The sequence below is a fragment of the Panthera pardus genome, unplaced genomic scaffold (genome assembly GCF_024362965.1).
Source record: "Panthera pardus isolate Hobbes unplaced genomic scaffold, ASM2436296v1 HiC_scaffold_6, whole genome shotgun sequence".
Classification (NCBI taxonomy): Eukaryota; Metazoa; Chordata; class Mammalia; order Carnivora; family Felidae; genus Panthera; species Panthera pardus.
In genome coordinates, this window is record NW_026526991.1 from 21,431,716 (window position 1) to 21,459,312 (window position 27,597).

The window sequence follows — 27,597 nt, forward strand, 5'->3', positions numbered from 1 at the left end:
GAGAATTGAATAGATGGACCAGCAAACAGACTGAAATAGATTGAAATTACATTGTTTTCCCCTAGATGTCAAACAGTGAAGCAATTTATAGTCTGTAAACTAATCAGGTGGAGAGACTTGTGGTGTTCCTGAAGAGGGAGCCCACTTGGGCAGGGCTTAGTGTAATGGCTCCATTCCCCACTAGATGGCTCTACTTAGCTTACTGGGGTGGATTGTTGTGGAGCTTGTAGGTGTGTATGCACATGCATGGGAGGGGTGAACATGGCATCACCCAGCTACCCAGTCTCTAGTATCAGAACTGTTCTCCCCAATCAGCAGTCTCGCACCTGTCCTTTGTCTCCGGTTTCTGTCCACTCCGTGCTTTTATACTGTCTATGACCAAGCTGTCAAGTTGCTAGGCGTCCCCTCCCTCCTGAGTTTTATCTCAGGTGTGGCTGTGTTTCCCAACCTCTTACCCCTGAGGGACTGCGGCTTTGCCCCGCTCAGACCTTCTGTGGGATGTCTCACTGAGAAATGGCTGGGTGTGGCTGCACCCAGGAACACTCGCGGAACTGTGCTGCTGCTGATGCTCAGAGATTGCGGCTGGGTGCCATCCCACCCAGAAAACGTTCACGCGATCGTTTAGCAGCAGCGATTCAGGGATTATAGAAAATCTCAACACACATCGGGTACAAGGTTTCACCTTTAGTGACCTTGTTTGAGCACCAGCAGATGTGGTGGTTCTCCGGAATCTGCTGGCACCTTTGCCTGTAGGGGGGCTGCACAGCCTCTACCAAATGACCTCCCAGCAGGGGAACTGCCTCTCCCTGTGTGGCCCAAGGACTGCCGACCTCACTCTGCTCCTGGGAATTTGCCCTTCCCACCAGAGTACTGCTAGGTATTGAGCTGTGGAGTTTCAGACTCTGCACTCCCCCTGTTTATAGAGTCTTAGTGGAATTTAAACCCTCTTCTTTTTCCTTTCTCCCTTTTTAGTTCAGTCCTGCAGCTGTTTCCATTTTTCCACTTTCTCTCCAGCTGTTTTGGAGGGGAGGTGGTCTTCCTGTCCCCCCTTCCCCCCCTCCCATGCCTGACTCCGTCCTCTCTCTGCAAGTAAAAACAGCTCCCCACCCTCCGGGGCTTCTCTCTCTCCTAGTTCACCTCTTGGTGTCATGTACCTGCTGAGTTCTGTGGTTCAGGTTGTGCAGATTGTTGTGTTAATCCTCAAATCAGTTTTCTAGGTGTGCAGGATGGTTTAGTGTCAATCTGGCTATATTTCATGGATGTGAGATGCAAAAAAAACTTCCATGCTGTTCTGCCATCTTGGCTCCTCCATCCCATGTACACTTTAGATTTAAAAGTGGTTAAATATCTTGCTGAAGGTCATGTAGACAGCACCTGATGGAGCTCAGGTTCAAACCCACTTCTGTATGACTCCATCTCACGAGGAATGGAGATAATCTCCTTTGTACCTTCAGATATCTCAGTACAGCTGCAGTTTGAATCAGTCATCATAATGAATAACAAGGTATTATACACAGGCAAAATCAGTTCTAGCAGGTGGATCCTTTGTGCTGGCTGAATTGGTAACTGGAATTTTTATGCTTTTGGAGGGAGAGGGAATATAATATAGTTATGATGTCTTTTCTTGGGAGCTTTTCCTATTGCTCTAAAATTGAGAGAATACATCAATCAAACATGACAAACTTTAATAACCTATAAGGCACAGACATTGACCAATTTGATGGATGCTCACTATAAGCATCTGGAGAGGCTGTATGGTGCCTTCTAGCCCAGTATCAGTCTGGTGTACTAGATTTGTTTAGAAGATCCATTATCTGTAAGGCTAAGAAACAAAGATTTTTATTGTGTTACAGAATTATTCTAGTACCAGATTAATTTGTTATATATGCTAAAGCAATTAGCATTTGTAGTGAGAATGACATTTAAAGAAAATGAAAGGAGATGTTGTGGAATAATGAAAGTCTCATTTACATGATATACCTATTACCTTGCTAGAGACCCAAAAAAGTTTTACTAGTTTGGTATTTGGTTTCTCATTTATTCATCTGCTTATTCATTTGCTCATTTATTCATTCTGTATACTTTCATTTTAAGACTATTATTTCTGTCAATTCTGAGAAAGGATTTTTCTTTCTTTTTTTTAAAAAAAGTTTTTTAACGTTTATTTATTTTTGAGACAGAGAGAGACAGAGCATGAATGGGGGGTGGGGGTCAGAGACAGAGGGAGACACAGAATCTGAAACAGGCCCCAGGCTCTGAGCTGTCAGCACAGAGCCCAATGCGGGGCTTGAACTCACGAACCGGGAGATCATGACCTGAGCTGAAGTTGGACGCTTAACCGACTGAGCTACCCAGGCGCCCCAGGATATTTTGTTTTAAGCTATAGAATAGGGATAATCTTACCATCATCAGTCTATGCATGAATTGGTTATTTGTTTACATATATGACTTACATAGTAAGCTGTAAACTATTTAAGGGTGGGGATCGTGTGTGTGTGTGTGTGTGTGTGTGTGTGTGTGTGTGTGTGTGTTTAATCCCTCTGCCCTCCAGTGCCTAACAGAGTACTTCAATACATATTTTGGTGACTGAATTAAAGAACTCAGAATTCAGTCAGTCTAAATGTATGTTCTTTGCAACTCAACCCTGGAGGTTATGGGTTTCATGTATTCCTTTAGTGACCATGTAATGAGCTCTTAAAACCTGTAAGTGGCTGTTTTAGAGTTAGGCAACAGCCCCTAAGGTGACTACAGAAAGAAGAGATTAAATGCCGGGACCCCACAGTTAGATAGGAGATGGCCTTTTAAAGACTGCTCTGATGTGCAGTGTTAAACCATGTTGTCACCCTGAGGTATAGGGAGCAATAGATGGTTAAAATTGGTGAGGTTGGTTTGGGGACCAGGCTCTGTAGAGATCCAAGTCCAGAAAACAAAGGATTAAAGTTTCCCCATTTTCCATTATGAGGAGCAAGTCAGGGATTTTTGTAACCTGATGTAATCAACAGTATCTTAGGTGTCTTAGGTGGATGTCAGGAGGGAGCTGAGGATCTGAGGACCAGTATATCATAGCATTGCTGGGAAAAAGGCAAAGTGTTTTTTTTTTTTAATGTTTTATTTATTTTTGAGACAGGGAGAGACAGAGCATGAACAGGGGAGGGTCAGAGAGAGGGAGACACAGAATCTGAAACAGGCTCCAGGCTCTGAGCTGTCAGCACAGAGCCCGACGCGGGGCTCGAACTCACGGACTGCGAGATCATGACCTGAGCCGAAGTCGGCCGCTTAACTGACTGAGCCACCCAGGGGTGCCCCAAAAAGGCAAAGTCTTAATGGTCTAGACTGACACAGGACCTGGGAACATAGTAGGTCAGAGAGCAGAAAAGAGAGTGAGTTTGACACTAAGGCAGGTTTTTACTTGATTGTTCAGCTATTTGTAGGTCTTGGAATATGAGTGAAGTAGCTTTTGAGCTGAATTTCTCAGTCTTCACTTTGTTGACATTTTGGGCCTTGTAATTCTTTGTTGGGGGTGGGATGGGGCTGTCCTTTGCATTGTGGGATTGCTGCATCCTTGGTCTATACCCACTAGATGCCAAAAAAAAAAAAAAAAAAAAAAAAATGTCTTTAGGCATTACTAAGTATCCCCAGGAAAGCAAAAATCACCTTTGGTTGATAACCAGTGTTTTAGAAGAGTATGAATCAAGTGGCCACTGTTGACTAAAGAAAGGGTGAGGGAAATAGTGATTATAAGTGACTCTGTAAATGTTACATCTTTTTGTATGAATTCCAGAAGGAGTAAGGACCAAAAGTAATCTAATCATTACACAGGCTGGAAGAATGAAATAAATACCAAGAAGAAAAGGCCTTTGCATTTGCAAATGCATGGAAATATGTACTATTTTATTTATTTATTTTTATAGAGAGCCCGAGCTGGGGAGAGGGGCAGAGGGAGAGATAAAATCTAAAGCAGACTCCATGCTCATTGGGAAGCCCAACATGGGGCTCCATCCCCATAACCCTGCAATCACAACCTGAGTGGAAATCAGGAGTCAGGCTTTCAGCTAACTGAGACACCCAGTTGCCCTGGAATTTATTTTATTTTGTTTTATTTTGTTTTGTTTTGCCACCCAAATGCCCTGGATTTTATTTTATTTTATTTTATTTTATTTTATTTTATTTTATTTTATTTTAGCATATGTGCTGCCAAAGTGAGTACTATTTTTTTTTATTTCATTTCATATTTTAAAGTTTATTTATTTATTTTGAGAGAGAGCAAGCATGTGCTTGCAGGAGGGAGGGGAGCTGAGAGAGAAGGACAGAGAGAATCCCAAGCGGGCTCTGTGCTCACGAACTGTGAGACCACCACCTGAGCTGAGATCAAGAGCAGGGCGCTTAGCCATCTGAGTCATCTAGGTGCCCTACCCCTGAACTATTTTAGATTGTAGTGGAGAAAAAACATTTGGAGAAAGGAGATTGGAGTTGTTATAGTTAGCCATAGTTTGGGAAGAAATTTTAAAGTCAGGTAGAAGGTTTAATTAGGTTGGAATTAGAGTTTGATTAATCTGAAATTGGCCAGGAGTAAGTTGTTAAAAAAGCTCCTGGATTGAATTTATTTTTATTATCTTTCAATTTCCTATTTATTTCATTTTTTTGAAAGTGAAATAGGAAAGGAAATCCATTAGAAATCCTTATCAAAATAATACCAGAATTCTTCACAAAGCTAGAGCAAAACAATCCTAAAATTTGTATGGAATCAGAAAAGACCCAGAATAGCCAAGCATTCCTGCATAAGAAAACCTGAGCTGGATGCATCACAATTCTAAACTTCAAGCTGTATTACAAAACTGTAATCATCAAGACAGTATGGTACTGGCACAAGAACAGGCATACAAATCAAGGGAACAGAATAGAGAAGCCAGAAATGGACCCACAAACGTATGGCCAACTAATCTTTGACAAAGCAGGAGAGAATAGCCAATGGAAAAAATTCTCTTCAGAAAATGGTGTTGGGAAAACTGCACAGTGACATGTAGAAGAATGAACCTGGACCACTTTCTTACACCAGACACAAAAATAAACTCAAAATGGATGAAAGACCTAAATGTAAGACAGGAAGCCATCAAAAGAGGAGGAGAAAACAGGCAACAACCTCTTTGTCCTTGGCCAGAGCAACTTCTTACTGGACATGTCTCCAGAGGTAAGAAACAAAAGCAAAAATGAACTATTGGGACCTCATCAAAATATAAAAAATTCTGCACAGAGAAGGAAATAATCAAAAAAACTGAAAGGCAACTGACAGAATGGGAGAAGATATTTGCAAATGACATATCAGATAAAGGGTTAGTATCCAAAATCTATAAAGAACTTATCAAAGTCAACACCCAAAAAACGAATAATCCAGTGAAGAAATGGGCAAAAGACATGAACAGACAGTTTTCCAAAGAAGACATCCAAATGGTCAACTGACACATGAAAAAATCCTCAACATCACTCATCATCAGGGAAATACAAATCAAAACCACAATGAGATACCATCTCACACCTGTCAGAAAGGCTAACATTAACAACTCAGGCAACAACAGATGTTGGTGAGGTATGGAGAAAGAGGAATGCTTTTGCACTGCTATCTAGTGGGAATGCAAACTGGTGCAGCCACTCTGGAAAACAGTATGGAGGTTTCTAAAAAATTAAAAATATAACTACCCTATGACCCAGCAATTGCACTACTAGGTATTTATCCAGAGAATACAGGAGCGTTGATTCAAAGGGGCACATGCACCCCAGTGTTTGTAGCAGCACTATTGATAGTAGCCAAAACGTGGAAAGAGCCCAAATGTCCATTGACAGATGAGTCGAAAAGAAGATGTGGTGTGTGTATATATGTGTATGTACGTATACATTTATATGTATATATGCACATATATACATACACATACACACCCACAATGGAATATAACTCAGTGATCAAAAAGAATGAAATCTTGTTATTTGCAACAATGTGGATGGAAGAATATATTATGCTAAGCGAAATGTCAAAGACAAATATCTGATTTTACTCATATGTGGAATTTAAGATACAAAACAGATGAACATAAGGGAAAGGAAGTAAAAATAATATAAAAACAGAGTGGGGAGACAAACCATAAAGAGACTCTTAAATACAGAGAACAAACTGAGGGTTGCTGGTAGGGTGTTGGGTGGGGAGAAGTGCTAAAGGAGTGAGGGGCATTAAGGAGGACACTTGTTGGGATGAACACTGCGTGTTACAGGTAAGTGATGAATCACTAAATTCTATTCCTGAAATCATTATTACACTGTATGTTATCTAACTTGGATTTAAATTTAAAATAATAAAAATAAAGGAAATCCTTTAATTAATGAAAATCCATGCTTTGTTAATTTTTGGTATTTTGTCCTAATCACCTGGCATTACCTTCCTCACATCTGCTGAGCAACTCTCCAGTATTGTAGCCATTATGGGGACATTTTGCTGTCTCTAAAAGACTACTTTTCTTACATTTGAGTCCTTACAAATTCATGGTGAAGTTATCTGGACTATCTCTGCTTTTGCTGTTGCATCAATCAATTATCAGTCCCTCTGTAAATTTCTTATTACATTTACCAGAGCAGCTGTTCCAGACCTTTTTCACTTTTCCATTCTTGCTCAAGTCACTCTCAGCAGGTAGCGTTGTTCTTTATTTAACTGAAATTGAGGAAATTCAGGCATGAGCTTTTTAGAATTTTCCCCTCTACATTTCTCTACCTCTATTTTTATTCTTTCTCTTTGCCTCCATTTCTGCACCATAGTAAATGTTCCTCCCCCCACCCCCTTTTTTAAAGTTTTTATTCATTTTGAGGGACAGGGGCCTGGGGAAGGACAGAGAAAGAGGGAGAGAGAATCTCAAGCAGGCTCTGCACTGTCAGTGGGGAGCCCAGTGTGGGATGTGAGCCCATGAACTGTGAGATGATGATCTGAGCTGAAATCAAGAGTCAGACACTTAACCACCTGAGCCACCCAGATACTCCAGTGCTCCTTTTTGCTAAGACCGATCTCTGCATCTGTGCTTCTGATGACATATCCTTCCTTTCTTTTCCAAGCCTTTGTTAATTATCCTTCAATTTTCCCCTTGATTTGAATTTTTATTCTCTTGTTTTATCTTTTGTTAAAGAGAAATAAAATCATTCCATGAGACTTGTTAAAGAGCAATAAGGCAGACTTTATTCAGGACCACAGCTATAGGTGTAGGGACCACTGCAAAGGGGTTCTGTACTTGGAAAAAGAGATTGGACTCAACTCTAAATAGAACAAGGAAAAGTAGGAATTTATAGCCAAGGACTAGGATGGGGGTCAGTGAATGTAAAATTACTGAGAGGAAACTCAGGGGCAAAGGGAATATGATCTAACAGAAATCTTGATTATGGCAGGTCAGGGTGATCAGACACTACCTGAGAGATGGTGGAGCGTGAGGAACCCAATCAGATATTGAGGGTGATCAGATAGTAAGGATAAAGAATTCTGACTAAACTGAATTAGCAGGATTCTTCCTAAAATTGGATAATGAAGAGATGAACGTGGAAGCACAAAAGTTAGGGCCTAGTTGAGAAAAATGTTCAGAAGAGTCTGAGTAGAGTTTGGTCATGGAGAGATTCTTTGTCACTTTCTTTCTGTATTCCTGCCCAGGTTTCTCTTTTTCTTAAATAAGAAACTGAAAAAAACACCCAAACCTTTCCTTGACCTTACCATATTGCTGCTTGCTCAATCTCAGGCTTTTTCTCCTCTTTTTCACCATTAGATTGTTTGAAAAAAGGAAGAGCCTATGCATACTGCTTTACTAAATACTCTTTTAACTTTTGTTTCTTATGCTATTGAAGCATCTCTCTTAAACTTCATTGTTATCTTTCTAATAACCAAATCATATGGTACCCCCATCTTTATCTTTCTGTGTTTGTCAGCAACATTTGCTATTTTTGACTGTCTTTTTTTTCTTAAACCCTTTTCTTCTGTTGATCTTTGTGACTTAATACCCACCCACCCTAATGAAACAGGGCCCTGTCTTACCCAATGCCATTTTAATTCAGCTGTTGGCCAGCCTACCATAAATATGTGTGTGATGCCAACCAGGACCAGAAAGAAATGCCTAAACAAACCCAGCTAATATCAGCAGAACTGCTTTGCTAACTAGTAGATTCCAGAGCAGTTATAAATGGTTATTGTTTTAAGCCACCAAGTTTTAGGATGGTTTGTTATGCATCATTATTGTGGCAGTGGACGACTGATAGAGCACAAGAACAAGACCTGAAGGGAATTATCAAAAAATATTATAGAAAATTTTCTAGTTCTGTAGGATACAAGTCTCTAGACTGAAAAGTTTCCCCAGGTATCCAGCATAAGGAATGAGAAAAGATCACAAAGCCTGAAATTTAAGAATATTATGGATTAAAATAAAATTCTTTTGTATAAAACAAAAGAAAACATGAAAACAAATCATATAGAGATGAATGATAATCAGAATTATATCAAACTTTTAACAGCAGCACTGGAATATAGAGGACAGTGTTGCAATGCTTTTAAAATTGTAAGGGAAAAATCACTTTCAGCTTATATTTCTCTATTTAGCCAAACTATTGATGAGGTAGTATAGAATAAAGAAGTTCTAAGACACAGAAAGATTAAAACATTTATGCCTTATGTGTCCCTTTGTAGAAAGCTTTTGGAAGATGAACTTGCATAAAACACGGGTGGAAATCAATAAAAAGAAAGACATAGGATGCAGAAAACAAAGGATTTAATGTATGAGGACCGAGAAAAGAGGTTCCTTGGGAATAGTTCTTCAGTAGGCTTAGAGAGCACCCAGTCCAGATTGGAGAAAAAGGATAGAGGACTATGAGAAGGATTTGGGAGGAACAGTGAAGTGCTTGGTATGTTTGAAGGTTTGGAAAAAAATGACCATTGACAAATGTGTTAGACTGGGATAAAAACAGTGATAGGTAAGTGGAAAACTAAGCAGAAAAATATCAGATATTTTTATAAGTATGGAAATGTCACATTACATTATCTGGCTCAGGAATAAAGAATATTTATGTAGTCAATGGTATAAACACTGACTACTGATTTAAACATATATTTGTATTGAGAGAAACAGTATGTATGTGTGTGGGGGGAGTGGGGAAGAAGGCTGATGGTGTAAGAGAGTAATATTCTCCATTACTATAAAGGGAATTAAAATTATAATATTGGAAATTGAGCAATTGAGAAATATCCATACAAGCTTTATATTTAGACCAGAGCAAACTACTAAAAGAATCCTATGAGGTATAGCACTAGAGCAAATGACGTATTTTTTCAGTTAGGGGATAGAAAGTAAATGTTTTAGGTTTTATGAGCCATATGATTTTTGCTGTTGTAGGGTAAAAGCAGTCAATTGACAATTCATGAATGACTGGACATGGCTGTGTTCCAGAACGTTACAAAAACAGATGGCAGGTTCTCTGGGTTCTGTCCTAGTTTGTGGCAACATGGTTAAATGTGCCAAGAAAGTTGGAATCGTAGGTTAATATAGGACCTATTATGGTGCTTATGTCAGGAAAATGGTGATGAAAATTGAAATAAGCCAGCATGCCTAGTATACTGACTCCTTCTGTGGCAAAACCAAGATGAAGAGATGAGCTACGGGGATCTGACACTGTGGTTCCTGCATGAAAGCGGTAGCTGGTGGTGCCTGGACTCACAACACCATGCCTACTTGCACAGTAAAGTTTACCATCAGAAGACTGAAAGAATTGAAAAACCAGTAAAAGCCCCACCCTTTGAAACAGTGCTAGCCTATAGTGAATGGATTAATTTATTTAACAAAAAGAACAAAACCCGATGGTGGGTTGGATTTGGGCTTATGACATAGTTTGTTAACCTTATGACTAAAGGGCAAAAGGAAGTAAATAGGGATAATTTTCTCTTCCTGATTCAAGTTCATTTTTTGAACTTCCCTACCTTTCCCCCCCATTAACTGCAGAGTATAGAGTAATTTTCTATATTGCCCTTCACATCAGTGTCCAATTTAATGTTTATTTGTAAAGAGCTTGTGCTTTAGATTATCCGAACTATTTACCATCTCCAAATGTTGACCCAGATTTCTTTCTGTGCCTTATGCTTTTTCCTCTGGAATTACTCTCCTTACTTTACCTCTCAGCTTTTCAGAAGTGTATGTATCTTTCTGAGTTCCATCTGAAATAGCTGCTTCTCTAAGAAACGGTTACAGTTTCTTTCCACCTTACTGTAAACCCTTGTCCAGGTAGCCAACCAGAGATGATTTAATCCCTCATTTGGTAGAGATTGAGTTTTGGGGTCAGTCAGTCCTGAATTTGAATTTATAATCTACATATATACTTGCTGTATGACCTTGAAAAAAATGTATTTAACCTTTCTGAACTTTTTTTTCTTATCTGTAAATATTTCGTATGGTTCTTTATAAGTTAAAGTGGTTTAATATTGTTTTCTTCTTTTTACTTTTAACCCTTATCCCTCATCCCTTATCAACTTGAACTCAGATTATATCTTCCTCATCTTAAATAATCCTGAAGCAGTTCTCAACAAGCATTTATTTGATTGAATTGAATTAGGAAGGAAATGTCTTAGTGTTAATTCTTAGCTGAAGAGTTCTGATTTTATGATAAAATTAGAGAAATTTTGTATTCTACAGTTTGCTGGTTCCCTAATTTTTCTTACATGGTCTATTTTTATTAGTTCACTTCTGTTTTCTACCACATTGCAAAGGAGGTGCAGTGTTACAGAAGGGAATACAGTGGCTTGATTTTTCCTTTGATGGGAACTAAGCCATATGTTTGTATTGAGTCAGCTACTCCAGACTCTGAATTCCCAATCAGATGGTCAGCAGTGTTTAATTGAATTCCCAATATGTGCAAGGCAACACTGGGTGCTGTCACTCTAGGGAGGTGTAACCATCTGGAAGAACTTTTTCAAAGAACCCAGAATATGAGAATATGTCTCTTTGTATCTAAATTAAAATGATACTAAATTTGGCAAAGTAAATAGCTGGCATAAGTGCTGTCTTTTGCGTCCCACTCTCCCCTTTTATCATTCTTTCAATCTCCAAGAAAAGGCATCCTCCTTTTTTGCTATGGTGAGGCTAGTGTACATTTTCCTTGATTTCTTTCCTTCCTCATTATTGTAATTCGTGTAATACAGGATTCTGATGTTTAAAATCTTCAAGATCTTTTAGCTTTTGCATCCTTTTCTAACTTTAAATATGTATATATGATAGGAAGAATCCTAAAATGCCCTCGTAAGATTTCCTTCCATAATCCCTAGGACTGTGCATATGCTGGATGTTACTTCCTTGATTGTTACATTATATACCAAAAGGAAGGGATTTTGAGTATAATTAAGGTTACTGATCAATTGACCTTAAAATAGGGAGATTATCTAGATAGGCCTAATATAGTCACATGAGCCCTTTGATAGAATGTTTTTCAATTGGTAGTAGAAAGGGAAGCCAGAGATTTAAACATGAAAAGCATCCATTGTATTGTTGCTGGCTTGAAGATGGAGGGGCAAATGTACAAGTGTGGGAGAGCAGCCTCTAAGAGTTGAGAGCAACCTCCAGCTAATTTACAGCAAGGGAATGGCTGGATATAGTCCAAATTAGCAAGGAAGTGGATCCTCCCCCAGTGCCTTCAGTTGAGAGCTCAGCCTAGTCAGCACCTGGATTTTGTGCTTGGGAGATTCTAAGCAGAGAACCCAGCTAAGCCCACATGGACTTTTGACCTACAAAATAGATAATAAGTTTGTGGTAATTTGGTACCTAGCCATGAGAAACTAATACAGCATTGGTCTTCCTTATTAAGAGTTGAGTTCCATTCCCTGCCCCACTAGTTGTCCTATTTGTTTCTTCTTTTCATCGTTAAACTTCTTAATTAACTTATCTAAACTTACTGTCTCATCTGTGTGCAACTTATGCTTTTCTCAGTTCCCGTGCATCTGTCCCAATAGTGTCCAAAAATAACTTTCTGATGAACTTCTTCCTTACTAAACCCAAGGACTACTCCATTTGGTGTTTTGTATTGATTTTCTTTCTTGAAATTAGTACTTTTTGTAATACTTTTTGATTCTATTTTTTTCCCCTCTTTTCTTCTGTCTCCTCTGTTGTCTTCATAGATCTTGTTGACCAGTATTGGAATTGAATTTAGGAGCTATTGTAAGGAACCAGCAGAAATGAATAAAGCAACAAGAATTTGAATAAAAATGTTAGGAAAGTCCAATAATTTTCATGGTGTCTTTGTTAGCATAAGGCTTTTCCTAAGGAGCCAGATGTGCTCTGTAGACATTGTATAGGTGTTATACCAGTTACCTATTACCACAATAATGCTTCCTAACAAGCTACCCCCAAACTCATGTTTGTATGTTGTATTAAAAACATAATCATTTATCATTCATGCATCTACTCATTTAGGCTGAGCTCAGTCAGCCGGGGGGTTTAGGCTTGGTGGCTAGGTGGATCTTATTCTCATTGCAAGTTATTGAAATACCAGTTGGCTGTGCTAGTACTGGTAAGACTTTACATGTTTCTGTCCTCCTTGGTGGAGTGATCTAGCCAAAGCATACTTTTCTCATGCCCATGACAGAGGTGCCAGAGGGCAAGTGGAAACATGTCAGAGCTTTTTAAGGCATAGCCTTGGAACTGGCATATACTGTCATCTCTGCCTCATTCTGTTAGCTCGAGCAAGTCACATGGCCAAACCACAAATTAGGGGGTGGGAGAATATATGCTACTATAGACTGAATTGTGTGCCCCCGCCCCTGCCCCCCATTCCTATGTTGAAGACCTAATCCCCAGTGTAATGGTATTTGGAGATGGGGACTTTGGAAACATTTTTTAATGTTTATTTTTTGAGAGAGAGAGAGAGAGAGAGAGAGAGAGAGAGAGAGCGAGAGCGAGCCAGGGGAGGGGCAGAGAGAGAGGGGGACAGAGGATACAAGCAGGCTCTGCACCGACAGCAGTGACAGCAGTGTGGGGCTTGAACTCACGAACTGCAAGATCATGACCTGAGCTGAAGTTGGACACTCAACTGACTGAGCCACCCAGGTACCCCGGTGATGGGGCATTTGGTAGATAATTAGGTTTGGATATGATCTTAAAGGGGTGCTCTCATAATGGGATTAGTACCCTTACATGGACAGGCACCAGAGGGCTGGCTGGTTGACAGGAGCTCACTTGCCTTCTCCCCTACCCTTGCCATATGAGGACACAGCAAGAGGGTGGCCCTTTGAAAGCCAGGAAGGGAGCTCTTACTAGGACCTGTCATCCTGATCTTGGACTGCTAGCCTCCAAAACTGAGAAAATAAATTTCTGTTATTTAAGGCACCCAGTCTATGGTATTTTGTTATGGTAGCCCAAGTCGATTAATATACGCTCCATCATATTAGGAGGAGGAACTGCAAAAGATGCACATCTGAAAAAGGTCACTGATGTAGGGAAAGATGGAGAACTGTCACAAAAAATGCCATCTGTCAAAGGCATTGAGTAGTATTTCACATTCTCTTCTCCCCACTCAGAGTAAGCCTCTCTACTCTACTCTTTATAACCTTTAGAAATATTGTCTGTATTCTATAGTAATCATTATAGGTTAGGTGATCATGCCGTAACAAGTAACCCTCAGCTGTCTCAATGACTTGACACAACCAGAGTTTATTTCTCTCTTGCGAATTTACTATGGATCTGGGTTCTTTATGGTACCTTCTTCCAGGTGTTGGTTTAGCATTCTGCAGTGCCTTTGTCCATGGCACCTCCTCCACATTAACAGGCTATTACCATGGCAGGATTGGAGGACTGGACAGCAACAGTTAAATGCTTTGGTCCTAAAGTTACACATTTTTATTCCTGTGTACCCAGAAGTAGAGGAGACCTATGTATTGGTGAACATTAATTATGACTTACTCTCACCTCCCCCTGCCCACAGACCTCATTTTCCTCTTCTGGGTTGCATTTCCTCCTTCAATAGGGAAGGTGTGCTAGATGACTTTCTCCTCAGACATTCTGTAGTAACAGAATGCCAACAGTCTTTGCCATGCTGCTTTGGTGCTCTAGATCAAGTGCCCAGCACTTTCCCAAAGTCACCCTACTTTATTAGAAATATCTGTGAGGCATCCTTAGCCTCAAATTAGTTTTCTAAGATCATTTACTATTTCAACTTCAGTCCAAATTGATACCTCAGTATTCCTTAGACATGACCTTAGCCTTAACCTCATATTGTTTTTATCCTTGTCCACTCTGCTGTAGCCACACTGGCCATTTTATCTCCCTCAAATATGGCAAACTTTTTCCTCCCACAGGGCCTTTGCATTTGTTATTTCCTTTGGCTTGTTCTTCCTTATTCTGGTTCTGTCTCATTACTCTCTTCTCACATGGAAGAATGTTATCACCTCAGAATGGCTTTTCTGCCTTATCTAGAGTACCCCTCCTGCCACCAGTCACCACAGCATATTACCTTCATGTCATTTAGTGCTATCAGAAATAATTTTGTATATTTATTTGTGTTTATTTTCTGTTCTTCCAAGTTAGAATTTAAACCCTCTGAAGATAGGGACTTTGCCTGTTTTCATTGCTCAATGCCTAGCACTTAGAACAATGTTTGACACATAATAATCCCTGAATAAAATTTGCTGCTGAATTGATGCTTATTCCTCAACATTTGGTCTCATTACTTCCTTTGCCTGGCTACCTATTCCACCCCATTTCCTTTTAAGCATGCCTAAATGGTATGAGTTCTTCAAGGTCAGCTTAAAGACCACGTCATGAGTTTTTCACTTATTCGTGTCTCCAGTTACTTCCTAGTAAGAAGGCATCCTTTACCTCCATTGAATATCCATTAAAAATATTTTCAGGTATCATTCTCATAGGACTACAGTATTTTTTAGATTCATTGTGTATCTTAATCTCACAACAACCCAGTGATGAATTCCTCGTAGATGAAGATGCTTGGACAGGCCCTGTAGCTTGTAAGAAATCCTGTCATGACTGGAAGCCATGTGTCTTGCTTTGAATCCAGCATCCATTCCTCCATATCACAAGTGATGTTCATTTACTTCCTACATGTTGTTTAAACACAAATAAAATAAACTGTGGTCCCTGTCCCAGTAGGAGCAACATCACATTGTGTCTAGTTCTCTCCTTTCGTGTCTGGGTGTCTTAGAGGTGGCATGTACCAAGTGTTGCAGGAACCCTGAGGAGGCAGCATCTGAGGGCCAATGAGCAGTGGGAAGGGGACCTGCAGTGACTTCCCAGAGGACGTACTTAATAAGTCTAGTTTTTTTTTTAATTTTGTTTTTATTTTTTTTAAATTTACATCCAAATTAGTTAGCATATAGTGAAACAATGATTTCAGGAGTAGATTCCTTAATGCCCCTTATCCATTTAGCCCATCCCCCCTCCCATAACCCCTCCATTTACCCTCAGTTTGTTCTCCATATTTATGGGTCTCTTCTGTTTTGTCCCCCTCCCTGTTTTATATTATTTTTGTTTCCCTTCCCTTATGTTAATCTGTTTTGTCTCTTAAAGTCTTCATATGAGTGAAGTCATATGATTTTTGTCTTTCTCTGAGTGACTAATTTCACTTATCATAATACCCTCCAGTTCCATCCACGTAGTTGAAAATGGCAAGATTTCATTCTTTTTGATTGCCGAGTAATACTCCAGTGTGTGTGTGTGTGTGTGTGTGTGTGTGTGTGTGTGTGTGTGTGTGTGTGTATACCACATCTTCTTTATCCATTCATCCATCGATGGACATTTGGGCTCTTTCCATACTTTGGCTATTGTTGATAGTGCTGCTATAAACATTGGGGTGCATGTGTCCCTTCAAAACAGCACACCTGTATCCCGTGGATAAATGCCTAGTAGTGCAAATGCTGGGTCGCAGGGTAGTTCTAGTTTTAGTTATTTGAGGAACCTCCATACTGTTTTCCAGAGGGGCTGCACCAGCTTGCATTGCCACCAGCAATGCAAAGAGATCCTCTTTTTCCGCATCCTCACCAACATCTGTTGTTGCCTGAGTTGTTAATGTTAGCCATTCTGACAGGTATAAGGTGGTATCTCCTTGTGGTTTTGATTTGTATTTCCCTGATGATGAGTGATGTTGGCATTTTTTCATGTGTTGGTTGGCCATCTGGATGTCTTCCTTGGAGAAGTGTCTATTCATGTCTTTTGCCCATTTCTTCACTGGATTATTTGTTTTTTGGGTGTTGAGTTTGATAAGTTCTTTATAGATTTTGGGTACTAACCCTTTATCTGATATGTCATTTGCAAATATCTTCTCCCATTCTGTCGGTTGCCTTTTAGTTTTTCTGATTGTTTCCTTCTCTGTGCAGGAGCTTTTTATTTTGATGAGGTCCCAATAGTTCATTTTTGCTTTTGTTTTCCTTGCCTCTGGAGATGTGTTGAGTAAGGAGTTGCTGCGGCCAAGGTCAAAGAGGTTTTTGCCTGCTTTCTCCTCGAGGATTTAGATGGGTTCTTGTCTTACATTTAGGTCTTTCATCCATTTTGAGTTTATTTTTGTGTCTGGTGTAAGAAAGTGGTCCAGGTTCATTTTTCTGCATGTCGCTGTCCAGTTTTCCCAGCTCTACTTGCTGAAGAGACTGTCTTTATTCCATTGGATATTCTTTCCTGCTTTGTCAAAGATTAGTTGGCCATATGTTTGTGGGTCCATTTCTGGGTTTTCTATTCTGTTCCATTGATCTGGGTGTCTGTTCTTGTGCCAATAAGTCTAGTTTTGAAGGAAGACAATTCAGTGAGGCTGAGGAAAAGATAGAAATTCTAGACTGAGCCACAGGAACAAACTTGCAGAAAGGATAATCCCCAGGGCTAAGAATTCTCTTATTAAGGTGGTTGAGGTTGAAGTCATAGGCACCTCTCACTTGATTCTGGAGCACGGAGAGCAGGTGAAGTCTGATGCTTCTCAGAGGGGGAGCACCCTACTGCTCCAAGACTAGGGATTCAAGGATTGGTGAAGACAAAACCAGCTTGGGAGCAAAGGGTGAAAGGTCAAGAAAGGATGACCAAAGAGGGGGCATTTTTAGGTTGAAAGTTTAGAACCATGGACATCTAAAGCCAGAAGAGTGTAGAGAGGATTCAGTCTAGAGTTTGCACTGGGCATGCCTTATTGTATGCTACATTTTTACAACAATTTTGTGCCTATAGTGGTATCAAATTTGTAATTAGAATGCTGTCCCTCGCAATTATCAAAAAGCTCTACTTAAATGGCCTTAAACAAAAAAGGGGATTTATTGGATCATGTAACTTAAAGACCAAAGAAAGGATGGGTTTCAGATGTAGTTGACCAGAGCTTTATTATTTTTCTTTCGTGATTCTCTCACCTCTGTCCTCTTTGATGTTGCCTTCATAATAAGCTGGCTTTTTGGTAGCAAAATGGCTGCTGCTTTTTCAAACCTCCCCTCAGTGTATCTTGCCACTCAGAAATGCCCCTTTTCCCATTAAATCAAGTCCTGGTTTCCTTCTGATAGGATTAACTAGGGTTCTGTGCCCATTCCTGAATCAAGTATCCTGATAAGGCAGATAATGATTATGGTGGTTCTTGAGGCTATTCAAGATTAACATCTCCTTTTGCTAGTGTTAATTCTATCCAGTTAATTTGCTAGTTAATTCTGTCCAGGTTGCTTGGCTGCTATACAACAGAAAGAATGGAATGGATGTTAGGGTGCCATTTTCCATTTCCTCTGGAAGGACTGTTTCTTGTTCTCCAGTGTATATTCTCCAGTTTCAAGTTCATGATGGATACTCAATAAATATATATTGAATGAATAAATCAAATATTTTATGTATTTTTTTGTCTTTTTACCAGCGTTTCTTGTTTCCTTTCTCTAGTTCTTTCCTGTTCTAAAAACAGTGCTTTTATTTTTTGCCCACTTAATCCTTTCCCTCCTGCTAATGACATGTAACTCATGTAATCGTTCTGCATCCAAACAAAATCATTCTCCTTCTGCTATTCCTATCAAACTACTGTCCCATCACTTTCTTTCTTTCTTTCTTTCCTTTTCTTCATTGTCAGACTCCCACCATTTTCTTTTTCTTCACGGTCAGACTTCAAGAGAGTGGTTTGCTCTAGCTGTCTTTTCTGCCTCATTATTCACTGATACCTCAACTTCTTGGAAACAGAATTTTTCCTTATCACTCTGCTACTCTCTCAAATGTCACTAATGCATTTGTTTTGTTCCCAAATCCAGTGATCTTTTTTTCTCAGTCCTAATTTTCCATGATTTCTTTGCTGCACCTAGTATTGTTGATGATCCGTGCCTCTGGAAACAGTTCCCCTAATCTTGATGGTCCTTCTCCTTCTGCCTCTCTGATTGCTGTCTTTTTGTCTTAGTTTGGTTTGATTTACTGATAATTCTTCCTCTTTTTAAATTTTCTGTGCCTTCCCCCATCTTTTTAATGTAGATAGCTGCTAAGTTTCTACCTGTAACATCCTTTCTTATCTTTCCTAGCTTTGAACTTCAGCTCTCATGTTTATGCTAGATGTTTCCCACACTGTAAGACCTTACCTCTGTTCTCTTTTTCAGTCTTGAGTTTGTAACTGCCAGCTGAACATTTCTACTTGGATATCCTATACAGTATGTCAAAAACTGCCCATATTTTCTTCCCTGCCTACCTTTTTCTGCTCTATTCTCTGAATGGTGTTCCATTCTCTTAGTCATCTAGACTAAAAATTTAAAGAGTCTTTGACTTCTGTTCTTCATTCATTGTATTTTCGGTCAGTTTTCCCTACTGGAACAATTAAGGGAAACCATCAGCTCTTTGAGATAAAGGGCTATGGCTTATTTTTATTTCCTGTCTCCAGCTCCTAGCATGGTGTCTGGTAGGTACACAGTAGGTGCTCAAAAGGTGTTGGTCAGATGGGTTGATTTCACCCATGTAGTATCTCTATGGTTATTACTATTGTTACTTTTTATTCCCACTGCTTTTTAAAATTCCATGGGGCGCCTGGGTGGCTCAGTCGGTTAAGCGTCCGACTTCGGCTCAGGTCACGATCTCACGGTATGTGAGTTCGAGCCCTGCGTCGGGCTCTGTGCTGACTGCTCAGAGCCTGGAGCCTGTTTCAGATTCTGTGTCTCCCTCTCTCTCTGACCCTCCCCCGTTCATGCTCTGTCTCTCTCTGTCTCAAAAATAAATAAACGTTAAAAAAAAAATTAAAAAAAAAAACATAAATAAAATTCCAGTTTAAGTCCTTGTTATTTTTGATCTGGACTCCTATAATGATCTTGTGATTGCCTTTGTTGTCTCTTTTTCTAATCTACTGTAAGTATTGCTTTTAGATATACTTTCTAAAGCACAGACCCAGTAATGTCACTGCACTCCTGAAAAACTTCAGTGAGTCCTTATTAACAACCAAATAAAGTACAAATTTCTCAGTTTGCTTTTCAGGGACTTCTGCGGTTTGGCCCTAAATAATCTTTTCATCTTCATATCCCTTTCTTCTTTATTTTCTAGACAAATTGTTACTTTCCTGCCTCTGTTACTCATTTATTAAAACAGATATTTTCTGAATATCTACCATGTACCAGATGCTTTGCTAGAAACTGTAGAGAATTGAAAAATTGAAAAGTGCCCTTTCAGAACTTGAAGTCTATTTGGGGACAGAGACATCAAATAAGTAATTACACATATAACTATTTCACTGCAAGGCTGTTTAAAAAAAAAGCATTCATTCATTCATTCATTCATTCATTCATTCATGGTCGAAAGGCGTAATGTTAATGTCCAAGAAGGTAAAACAATCACCTCTGCAGCAGCAGGTCATTAACAACTGGTAATACATAGAGGTCAACAGCACCAGAGTTTAAAAAATTATCAACATAATTGAGGATCTCTCCACTATAGGATGGGGAGTTGTATTCACATTACCAACAATAGTCACTCCAAGAAATGCAAGCAGTCTCATCCACCCTCATTCAGGGGGTAGGTCAACTATATTTGTCATGTAGATCAGCTACATTGTCACTGGAGACTGGAATCCAGCCATCCTCTCGGATATGTAGAGGTTGACTGCACCTCCTGAGTAGACATCTGTCTAGGTGGCTTGGTTGATGGCTCGATGGGCCAGATCATAGACCTGTTCCACCTCTAGGTCAGGAGGAACCCCGATCCATGACCTGATAAGCATACACAGAGCTAGAACCTACAGAGAAGGTGGATCCCAAGATCCAGTTTCCTTTACTGTTCACATAGTAGAGGCCAGGGCCTCTCTTATCCCAGCCACAGATTAGGGTGCCCATGGACAGTCCCATGCCTTTATACTGATATATCATCTTGACAAGCAGCTTGAAGGCAGCTGTTACTGAGATACATTCCTTGTTTTGAAGCTCATAGATTCAACATTGCTGAGCCAATAGGTGCTCCCAGAAGCTGCATGCTCAGCAGGTAGGGACTGGTCTCTATAACCTTCCTTACTGCCTGGGAGGCTGTATAGGTACCCACTGTGGCCTGAGAATCTGCTGCAACAGTGACTGCATGTTGAAACTTGAAGGCCAGAGTGGTGGTTCCATTATAGCATTTGTATTCTTGGCTCTTTTAGGGTACTCCAGTGGGGCGTGGCCAGGCTCAGGCCATTGCTGGGACTCCCTCCCTTTTTTTTTTCCTACCATAATGCTGCATATTCTGTGCTTTTTTTTAAAACCCAACTCAAATGTCCTTTCTTTGGTGACGCCTTTCCTTATCTCAGCTGGAATTCATTCTCCAACTTCTGATTGCACTTTATATCCTCTCATGATTCACCTCACTTTTTGCTTTGTATTATTATATGTGAATATTCTTCCTCTTACAAGCTATTTTAACAGTGTGGAATTTGAAACACTTAAAAAAATTTGTTTTTAAATGTTTTTATTTATTTTTGAGACAGAGAGAGAGCGAGAGAGAGCATGAGCAGGGGAGGGGCAGAGAGAGAGGGAGACAGAATCCAAAGCAGGCTCCAGGCTCTGAGCTGTCAGCACAGAGCCTGACGCAGGGCTTGAACTCATGGACTGTGAGATCATGACCTGAGCTGAAGTCGGGCGCTTAACTGACTGAGCCACCCAGGCACCCCAAATTTGAAACACTTTAAGTCACTCTTGAGTATCTCAGTATATTTCTTATAGCAAGTTGGATGAATTAAATAAGTTGTATTGTGGGTCAGTTTTCTCACGTGTTTAATCCAAGACTCACTTTTTATTTTTTTAGGAATTATTAAACTTATTTGGCACACAGCTAGTTAGAAAATTAAATTCCAGTTAAGTTTGCCAATAATTATAACTTTTGCGTATTTACTGAATTTTAAACAGATGATTTTTTTAAAAATTTACTACATAATCTTATTTTAATCTCCACAATAGACCTATCAACTAGATTTGGGAATTTTATTAATGTAGATTGCTGCAGTGTGGGGAGGACAGAAGAATACAATTTATTTTATTTTATTTTTTACATTTATTTAATTTTGAGAAACAGAGTGAGACACAATGTGAGCAGGGGAGGAGCAGAGAGAGAAGGAGACACAGAATCTGAAGCAGGCTCCAGGCTCTGAGCAAGCGGTCAGCACAGAGCCTGATGCGGGGCTTGAACCCATGAACTGTGAGATCATGACCTGAGCTGAAGTCAGACGCTCAACTGACTGTGCCACCCAGGCGCCCCCAGAAGAGTACAATTTAAACATAACATATAATAAGAAAATATGAGTAGTCTTTTTTGAGACACAGTTCTTGAGTTTATCAATTTGGCTGAATTTGTCTGCTAGATTTTTTGCTTCTACATTTTGATAACCCACATCTAATTTTAGTTTCTTTATGGTATCCTGCTGATTTTCTCATATAGAAGTAGGGAGAACTCATTTATTTAGTGATGTTAATAACAACTGTGCTAACAATCAAGTATGCTTTAAATTGTCATACTTGTAACATGCAATTCTGACTACATATACTGTGTCTTTTCTTTTTGATTCTTGTAATAAAAACCATAGACAGTGGAAAGCATTGTTATGACTATGCCAAAAGGGCATTAGTTTTTGCATGGAACTGACCCCTGCGAGGCTGTAACCTACAACTTTGATCTCATTAGCAGTATGTGATTACCATTCATCTAAATGGACTACATAGATGGGCCAAATACAGTTCACATTTTCATTCTTTTACCTAACTCCAGACTATATAAATGTTGAGTCTCAAACAGATAGTTAAGGGATAATTATATTTTGATGTATATTTATAAAACTCAAACCTATGAGATTGTTTCATGTAAATTTGGTAGGGCAGCAACATAAATTCTTTAAGTCCTGTTTACTTTCAGCTTCATGTAAATGGTTTGGATATCGTGTGTACCACCCAAACTCGGCACTAATGTAGTCATTAGTTTATTGCTGCTCTGTGCACACCTGCATTTTGACTGTCATGGTATTTGATATCACCAAGGGGCAAAGGAGGTCCAGTGGGAATGTTTTCTTTCTGTTTTATGTAGGTCATGGCACTTTTGCTCTCTGTACTGTTTCTGTGCCATTAGAATGGTGAACTGGTTTGCAGGATATTTAAACAATTTTAAATGAGGTACAGCATATAGTGAAGTGAAGTACACAAATCTTGGGTACAGCTCTGTGAACCCAGGTCAAGATGGAGAACATTTCCAATACCCTAGAAGGCTGCCTTATACCCTTTCCCAGTCAATGGGTAGCCCTTGAGAGGTAATTACTGTTGTGGCTTTTATCTTCATATTAGTTTTGACTTAGTTTGTTTTTGAAATTCATATAAATGGAATGCAATTATACTAACTAGCCTTTTTTGTTTAGCTTGTTTTACTGATTTTATTTCTGAGGTTCATGCATGCTGCTGCAAATTGTAGTAGTACTTTTTAATTGTTGTGTAGTTTTATTGTATAAATATACCACAATTTATCCATTCTACTGTTGGTGAACAACTGGATTGTTTCTAATTTTTGGTTCTTATGAATAGTGTTTCCATGATCATTCTTGCACACATGTTTTGGGTGTGTATGTGTATATACTTTTGTATATGTACATAGATATGCATTTTGTTTGGCATAAATGTAGAAGTGGAATTTCTGGGTTACAAAGTGGGCATAATTTTAGTTTTGCCAAATGCTGCCATATAGTTTTCCAGAAAACTTTTTTACAAATTTACACTTTAAAGCAGCAATGTAGGAAAGTGTCAGTGCTCCACATCTTTGCCTACATTTGATACTGTCAACCTTTTGAATATTTATTCTGGTGGGTGTGTCGTCATATCTCGTGTTTTAATTTGTACTTTCCCTGATGAATGATGATGTGGAGCACCTTTTCATATGCTTATTGGCCATTTGGATATCATCTTTTATGAAGTGCCATGTCATACCTGTTTCAGTTATTTATTGTTGCTTAAGCCAAAAACGGTTTATTATTATTTTTTACAACTCTATGGGTTGACTTGGAGGTTCCTTTCCTGGTTTTGTCTGAGCTGTCTTATGCAGCTGCATAGCTAGGGGTGGTCTCTTTGGGTTGGAAGGCCCAAGATGGCCTTACTCCCTTGTCTGTCAGTTGTGTTGGCTTTGGCTAGGGCACCTTGTTTTTGTTTTTTGTTTTTTCCTATGACCATAGTCTGGTAAGTAGTAGGGCTTCCTTATTTGGTAGAATAGCGTTCTAAGAGGGTAAAAGTGGAAGGTGCAAGATCTCTTAAGACCTAGTCTTGGAAGTTATATAACCTCACTTCCACTGTATTTTTTTTTGATTAATGTGAGTTATGACCAGCCCACATTGGAGGAGCAGCTATGCCACATTGCAAAGGGGCAAATATACCGGAATAGGAATAATTTGTAGCTATATTTTACCACTTTTTCACAAAGTTTTTGATTATTTTTTATTGGATTATCTTATTGATTTATAGGAGTGTTTTATATATTCTGGATACCAATCCTTTGGCAGATAGGTGTATTGTGAATATCTTCTACCTATCAGTAGTTTGGTTTTCTGTTTTTTCATAATGTCTCTTGATGTATAGAAGTTTTTAATTTTAATAAAATCCAATCTGCTAGTCTTTAATTTCATGGTAGTACTTTGGTGTCTAATTTCACTAGAGCTTTAGTAATTAATTTTAAATAATAGTGCTTCTAGGACAAGAAAAATAATTATTATTATCTATAAAGCCATTTATTTTTTTCCCACTTATTTATTAAGTTAGTAAACTATTGTAGGGTATTCATCAGGAAGTCAAGTACTTTTGAAATGTGTATTTAATGGAAAGTTGAGAGTTTGTTAGTTTCATGACTATTAACGAAAGTTAGTATGTTTGGGGTAGGTTTTTTATTTGATTACCTCATTCTGGGATGTAGACCTGGTTTAAATAGTAGATCTCAAAACAAATTTGAATCAGATATTTTCAAATTCCTTTCAACAGGCATAGAACTAGACTTATAAACAAAATCCTGTGCCTGTGGGAGCCAGGCATTAGCTATTCTTTAATTTTTAGGTAGCCTTTAAATTTTAATGTTTAGTCCTTTTTTAAAAAGTTTATTTATTTTGAGAAAGAGAGAGTGTGAGCGGGAGGGGTGTGCAGAGAGAGAGAGAGAGAGAGAATTCTAAGCAGGCTCTGCACTGTCAGCATGGATGGAGCTCAATGTGGGGCTTAAATCCATGAATCATGAGATCATGGTCTGAGTCAAAACCAAGAGTTGGACACTTAACCAGCTGAATGATCCAGGCACCCCAGTGTTTAATCCTTTTAATATAAACTTTTTCCAGGAAAAGCTATCTCACTGAAACTCTTCCTTCAGAGAGGTCTTCCCCTCCCCATTCTCCTACAGTAGATTATTTGTACCTACCTATATTACTAACTTATTCTATTTTGTCTTGTTTGTTATTAGTTATTTCTAGTTTTTCTACCCTATAATAGTGTTATTCATGTAATACTTAACAAAATTATATGAGTGCTTATCATATACACTGAGTATTGGCATCACATTGGTTAATGAGAGAGATGTGATTCCTACCTGTAGAGGATGTAGAGTCTACAAGAGATAATGTAAATAAATTTGTAGCATAGCAAGTACTGTAACAGGGAAAGTAAAGAATGTTATAAGAATGCTTAGAAGGGTTCCCTACCCTATACTTGGTGTTAAAGTGAATACTTTTTGGAGGAAGTGACATCTCAGGTAAGACCACTCACCAGTTAAGCAATAAGGTAAATGGACTGGATCATGCAGGACCATGTAAATTTTATAAAAGGAACTTGACTTCTTTCCAAGAATAATGGGAAGCCACTGAAAGAGAGTGACATCATCATTCTTGTTTTGCTTACTATTGTTGTATGAGAAATTATGTAAAACTTAGAAGTTTAAAATGACTATTTTATATTGCTCATGTTTTTGTAGGTCAGTAATTTGTTACTGGACAGTAACTGGTCTGGGTGTTCCTCATTTAAGGCTTTGTCATTTAGTTGCAGTCAGATGTCAGCTGGTGCTAAAGCCATATAAAGATGTAAGTGGGCTGGATTTCTGATCTGGCTCACTCACATGGCTGGTAGTTGATCCTGGCTGTTGATGGACCATCAGTTTTGCTACTGACCAGATTCCCTACATGTGGCCTCTTCAGCATGATGTTTTTGGGGTAGTCAGACTTTTTACATGGTGGCAGGTTTTGCTCAGAGCAAATGTCTCAAGAGAATCAAACAAAAGCTTCATGGGCTTTTCTGACCAAACTTGGAAGTTATAATAGTGTCATTTTTGCTGCATTTTATTGTTAAAAGCTAGTCATTAAAATTGAGCTGGCTTCAAGGGGAATGGACATAGACCACACCTCTTGATGGGAGAGGTGTCAAAGAGGTGTTTAAAAGATACAGACATGTTTTAAAACCACCATGTCTTTCCACTGGCTACAAATTATTTATAATTCTCTCAAATGCAAAATTTATTCCCTCCAAAGTCCTCTTCCATCTTAAAGGATTATTTGTTCTGGCATGATCTCAGGATGCTCTTATCTAAATCAACTCTATGTGCACATGAGTCTCCCAATGTGCCATCTTTCATATATGGTTTCTTTTGATATGAAGACCTGTGAACCAGAAAGATGTTATCTGTTCCCCACAGTAGTGATTTAGGGGTGGGACAACCACAGTAAACACCCGCATTCTAAAACAGGGGAAATGAGAGGTACAACATAGCAATCATGAGACCATTGCAATTTTGAAATCCAGCTGGGAAGATGTTGCCAGTTTTGTGATTAGTGTTCAGTACTTCCCATGAGAAATTGTTCTCCACTGGGGCACCTGGGTGGCTCAGTTGGTTAAGTGTCTGACTTTAGCTCAGGTCATGATCTCATGGTTCGTGGGTTCATGCCCTGCGATGGGCTCTGTGCTGACAGCTCAGAGTCTGTGTCTGTCTGTGCTGACAGCTTTAGGTTCTGTGTCTCTCTCTTCTCTCCATCCCTCCCCTGCTCGCACTGTTTCTCTCCCTTTCAAAAATAAACAAACATTAAAAAAAAAAAAAAAGAAAAAATGGTTTTCCATTGCTCTTGGTTCTGCCATTTGGGTTCTTGATGCTTGGTTTTGAATCATTCTTTCATTTCCTTAAGAAATGCTATATGTCTGCATTTGGGTAGCTTTCTTGGCCTGCTTCCTACCTATAGAAGTTTGGGTATCCAAAGGCTTCTTTTCATTTTGTACTTACTCCATCTATTTAAGTTTCAGCTGGGAATACCTTTGTTAATACAGTTCCCATAAGAGGTTTTTGCTTTTTTGGTGGATTTAAGTGGGGTTTACTCCATTAGGTAAAAGTCACAACCTCTTCAAGGCAGGCTGTCTTTATCTTGGGTTACTTGTGAGGCTGCTAAGGGACCTGGCCAATGCTACATGTTTTTGATTTTTGTTACATCACTTTTATACTAACCTTTTTTTCTGGTTGCTATTGCTGTCTACCTACCAAATTACCTAAAACAATTATTTAAAGTAACATTTTGTTTGACTCACATTTTTGTGATCGGGTAGTTGCAGTCAGATGTTGGCTATGGTCATCTGTATGGTTGTGGTCATTTGAAGGCTCAGCTGGATTAGTTGACCAAGATGACTTAAATAGCTGGCAGATGATGTTGGACAGTTGCTCAGCTGAGCAGTGCTTATATATGTTCTCTCCAATGTGGCAGTGTCAGAGTACCTGGATTTCTTATGGGACTCTAGAGCGAGTGTCTCAAAAGACTCAGAAAGAAGCTGTGTGGCTTTTTCTGACCTTGTCTCAGAAATCATACAGTGTCACCACTGCTGCACTCTCATGGTTATAAGCAACCTATTAAGGCTGACCCAGATTCAAGGGGAGAGCACATAGATCCTACTTCTCAATGGGAGGAGTTTGAAAGAATTTGCAAATATGTTTTAAAACATGTTAATTCCACGGTTACCATAATCATAGCATAAACTTATTGAATGGTGACAATGTATCAGATATTTTGATGAGTATTTTACGTGAATTCCCTTATTTACTTTTTACCACAACCTTATGATTTTTTTCTTTTTACGATTTTATAACCATTTTGTAGATAAGGAAATAGAAGTTGGAGAGGTTAAATGACTTGCTCAGGATC

General features: G+C 39.1%; 1 protein-coding gene and 2 pseudogenes across 14 annotated transcripts in view; 2 read left to right on the top strand and 1 right to left on the bottom strand.

Moving 5' to 3' along the window:
* ANKS1B (ankyrin repeat and sterile alpha motif domain containing 1B) overlaps positions 1-27,597 on the top strand; it is a 1,073,811-nt gene that overhangs the window by 25,133 nt on the left and 1,021,081 nt on the right. The gene's annotated exons all lie outside the window — the stretch shown is intronic.
* LOC109265389 (60S ribosomal protein L37a-like) lies at positions 8,404-10,505 on the top strand (annotated as a pseudogene).
* The window catches only part of LOC109265206 (proteasome subunit beta type-5-like), a 53,109-nt pseudogene continuing 45,409 nt past the window's right edge, over positions 19,898-27,597 (bottom strand).